At 45.5% G+C, this 5000-nt stretch overlaps 1 protein-coding gene across 1 annotated transcript in view; it reads right to left on the reverse strand.

Moving 5' to 3' along the window:
• LOC105897214 (cadherin-20) overlaps positions 1-5000 on the reverse strand; it is a 61868-nt gene that overhangs the window by 35323 nt on the left and 21545 nt on the right. The window lies entirely within an intron of this gene.

Consider the following 5000-nt stretch of genomic DNA (forward strand, 5'->3'; position numbering starts at 1 on the left):
AGCAACTCTCCTCCTCTGTCACACTATTCTCTCTCTCTCTCTCTCTCTCTCTCTCTCTCTCTCTCTCTCTCTCTCACTCACTCACTCACTCACTCACTCACTCACTCACTCACTCACTCACTCACTCACTCACTCACTCACTCACTCACTCACTCACTCACTCACTCACACACACACACACACACACACACACACACACACACAAACCTCCCTGAGAGTGGAATGGAAATACACAGAGGGGTGAAACACACAACAGTATAGAGAGAAAATCGTTTGTAAATGAACGGACCATGATCCACAAATGTGCAATAATTTACAAATGTGTTTTTCTATCCACAGATACAGAACTCCCTACTTGAGTTCTCATTTGAATACACGTACAATGGTTTTTACAAAGTAACGTCTATTTGTAAATATAAACTTTATAATGTGAATACTTAGTAATCAAACTTGTTACTTGAAATACTTGAATTGTCATTTGGCAATCTGTAATGAAGCATGTGAGGCGCCCACGTTGAGTTTCCACCATAATTTTGAGACATTATTTTCGCCTTTTAGATCTTGATCCACACAAATGTCCCCCCTACCTCCAAACAAACGCAATGGAGAGGGACCACTAGGTAGCAGTCTTGTTTTATTCAGGCCGTGGTGTATGGAGTGGCCTAAGATAGAGGTTGTTGAGAGAAAGACAATGTTTTCTTTCACCCTGCAGCTGAAATGGATCCTGACTGGTCAACAGGGTTATAAAGCTATACAGATAACTTTTTTAACCATCTAACTCAGCAATCTATCAGCTTGCTAGCTGCAGTATCATTTTTTCAACAAAGACATGCAAGTGTGAGCTGAAATGGAGAAATCGACACTCTGATGAATGTAAAGGGTTTCAGAATATTGATTCAGCTTTTTTTTGTAGAGATTGCTAAACTGATGCTCATAACATTGGTGGTTCATGGAACATTAATTATCGTGATCAGCGTTTATTCATGGAAGACAAACTCTTTCCATTCATGCCTATTCTTCACCAGAGCCTACCATGCTCAGGTAACTTAGTTAGCCTTGTGTCCTACCATGCTCAGGTAACTTAGTTAGCGGGCTCCATTTCACCTCAAGTTGGCCGGTTCTTGGTTAGGAGAACCATTATATCAATATTCTTAATGCTTTACATTCATGCCTGCAAGAGGTATCTCCATTTCAAGTATATTTCAAGTTTCAAGTCTAGGGCTAATGCAGCTAGGTGAGCTGGGTGCGACACTATTATCTGACTAGCTTGACAAACTTTAGATAAATATTCAGTTTGTTGCCTTCTGTCAGGAGGACCTATTTTAGCTGAATGGTGAGTTTGTTGAGACTCTCTGTAGCATTGCCACAACCAAAATGCTACTATGTACGCTATGGCAGAATTAAATGAGACTGCCACCTAGTGGTCGTTCCACTGCCTTTGATTGGAGGGGGAGGGGGCATTTGTGTGGATCAAGACCTATTTGTGTGTGGATCGCAAATAAGTGAAAAGAATGTCTCAAAATTACGTCAGTGACGTGTCTGTCCGATGATCCACAAATGGAGATTCAACACAGAATTACAGTTATGAATGCCATTTCACGACAAATGCACACACAAATTATGAAGTCTTTTAACAAATTATAAAAGTACAGTATATGTTTTCAAATGCACATTCATTTGTACAAATCATAGTACATTTATTATAATTATAATTATAAGTCACTAGTAAGGAATTCGATATTTGTTGATAGAAAAAGAAATTTGTTATTGGTTGCATATTTGTGGATCATGATACATGCATTTACAAATACTTTTGAGACATGTTTCTCTCTGTACAGGAGGAGTGTGTGTGTGTTTGTGCGCACAAGACTTGTTTCTGAAAGAGAATAGTTTCTGTGTGAAAAAAAATACTGGTGTTTGATTTACATCACATATTAACTCAACTCCTCCTCACCCCCCCACCCCGAACACAAATGCACATACATGCAAACACACACACACACACAAACACACATACACAAACACACACACACACACACACACACACACAAACACACATACACAAACACACACACACACACACACACACACACACACACACACACACAAACACACAGATGATGGAATGACAGATTTCTCGTTTGCAGGCATAGTACAGTCCTCTGGGGACCCACACTGCGGTGAAAAGCATTTGCACCTGAACATACAAATACAGAGAAATCCATTTCCCACATCCCAGCCACACAACCTCCACCCCTCCTTTCCTACACATAGATAAGCACACACACAAACACACAAGTCCACGCTATTTCAATTCAATCAATTTTCAATATCTCTCTTGCTCTCGTTCTCTCTCTCTCTGTGTGTATGTGTGTGTGTGTGTGTGTGTGTGTGTGTGTGTGTGTGTGTGTGTGTGTGTGTGTGTGTGAAAGCCGCAGTGTGTGTGTGTCCACATGGATGTGAGTGAATGCAAATGTATGTCATACAACATGACACAGAAGACTTTTTACATTAAAAACCTCTCTCTCTCTCTCTCTCTTTCACACAATTGTGTTAATGTTCCACTAATGGTGCTTCTGTCACAAGCTGCCTGCTGATGCAAGACCAGTCCATCCCTCCCTTCCTCTCCTCACATCTACTTTGCTTCAGAACAAGGGAGGAGAGGAGGACAGATAGATAGAAGAGGTGAGAACGAGGGTGGAAGGAAGAGGGGAGGAAGAGGGGGAAGAGAGAAAGAGAGTAATTTAATTAATTTGATTTTATCACCTCTTAGCTGATTGAAGCCCACCCCTCCAGAGTAAAATGTGTGTTTCTGTCGTTCCTTGGCCAGAGGTTCTGCTCTGGTGTCCATCTGGTGAGCAGCGCCCTCCCCATCTATCTCTCCCGACCCGTTCCACTCACGCCCCCGAGCAGCGCCCCTCTCCTTCTACCTGTGGTTCTCCTTTCCCCAGCACTCACGTGTATGACCACATCACACAATCAGCTCAACAGGTTTTTAAGAATTCAAATGTAAAAATCTTTTAAAAATAATTGATTTATCTCCCTCCCTCTCTCTCTCTCTCCCTCGCTCTCTCTCTCTCTTTCATTATGAGGTACAGTGATAAGTAGGTGTCGGATCAGAGGGATCATTTCTGGCTGGCTCCATGCCAGCCATGCACAGCACAGAATCTGCATCAATTAGTTAAACAGGCCTGGTATTGATCCTCACTAAGAGAACCACTGCCATCGCCACGGTAAGACAAGCAGGCAGGAAAGAAAGACCGAGTTGAAGTGAAAAAAAAAACAGCATCGCTCTGACTATCTGTACAACCGATTCCTGCCCTCACCGTTTGAAGTTGTCTCGCCAAATGCCTGTCGATGGGAGAGGCATTTGGAAAGAGAGGAGAAAAAAACTGAAAAAAATAAATAATAATAAAAAGATTAAAAAACAAATAGCGATTCTTTCATCCCGGTTCAGAGAGTGATGTGAGCGTATGTGTGCCTAGCTCAGCACGGCACGGCTTGGGCTCTGCCTGTGGGCTTGGGCTCTGCCTGTGGGCTTGGGCTCTGCCTGTGGGCTTGGGCTCTGCCTGTGGGCTGTTTGTTGGGCTTTTTGCAGCTGATCCAGGCAGAGCACCTGCCCCTGTCTCCACACCGGGGAACAGGATCAGACAGCACAGGAGGGCGAGCGGCAGACTGGGCACAACACAGAAACCTCTAACAACCGCATTGTGTTGTCCTCATTATTGGGTTTTGAAAGGAAGAGGTATTGTGACGGAGACAGCAAGAGAGAGAGAGAGAGAGAGAGAGAGAGAGAGAGAGAGAGGGAGAGAGGGAGAGGGAGAGGGAGAGACAGAGAGGGAGAGAGATGAAAAGAGAGAGAGAGAGAGAGAGGGAGAGATCTGGTGGAGCGCCAACACTAACTCCTACAGATGGCATGTGGTTGTTTTGGTGTAAGCTTGGAAAATGTGCGTAAATCTTTAGACCCCCCTCTTTCCCTAAACCCTATTGTCTTAATGCAATATCTCTAAATCACCTCATCACACCACCAGCCCCCCCCCACACACACACACACACACACACACACATGCACAAACAAACAGACCACACACACCACACACACCTCTCCCAGACTTCTTCTAAAGCCCAGCCTCTTCCCTGATTACCCCACATATTCCGAGCGGGCGGCCTGAGCGCTCTGAGTGGCCTCGTGTTTGTGTTTACAGACTGGAGGACTTCCAGGCCTTGCTGGCACCGCGGCCAAAAGACGGGACTTGACTTCACAGTGCTAATCAACACCAATTAGCGCAGGATAAGCCATCGTCGCTCAGCCACCGAAGGGCACAAATGGCCACGGGATAAAATGATCATCCCAAAAAAAGAGCCCATCTGTGCTTGAGAAGGGCTTTCGCCTCTGTGTACGTCCCTCTGTTTGTGGGGGGATTTTAAGTTGCGCAAAGGCTACAAAACTACTCAGTGGGAGGGTTTTTGATAACGCCCAGATCTGGATGATAGGGTTGTCAGGGGGAATCATTTCGATGTTACGCAGGCAGTGAGAGGCCAGGCAGGGGGACGTCACACAGTTTATTGAAAGAAAAGAGGAGGGAAAGGTTTGGATGTCGCACAGGCTGTGGAGGATCAATCAGACAGAGGGGTTTCAGGTGTTGTTGCGACCATGGTGGCACCGCCAGTTTGAGGACGAATTAGGTCTTGCACAGGTTGTGGCAAAACAATTGGGGAAGAGGTGCAGGGCTCCTGTAGGACGACTGCTTGAGGGGGCATTATTGCAGGTTCTGAGGGAGCAGTCACGGGGACAGTTTTTCGGTGTTGCACAGGCTGTCAGTAGATGGGTTGTGGATGTGCTGGAGCAGATGGCTACAGTCTGGTGTGTGACTGAGCCAGAGTGAGCCAACAGAGGGGCAGAGGGATAGAGGTTGGGGGGGGGGGGGGGGGGGGAGTCCCTCCTGACATCAGGATTACACCCAAAAACAACAACAGCAGAAGCAGCAGCCAGGGAGGGA

This window comes from Clupea harengus, chromosome 17 (assembly GCF_900700415.2).
Source record: "Clupea harengus chromosome 17, Ch_v2.0.2, whole genome shotgun sequence".
Classification (NCBI taxonomy): domain Eukaryota; kingdom Metazoa; phylum Chordata; class Actinopteri; order Clupeiformes; family Clupeidae; genus Clupea; species Clupea harengus.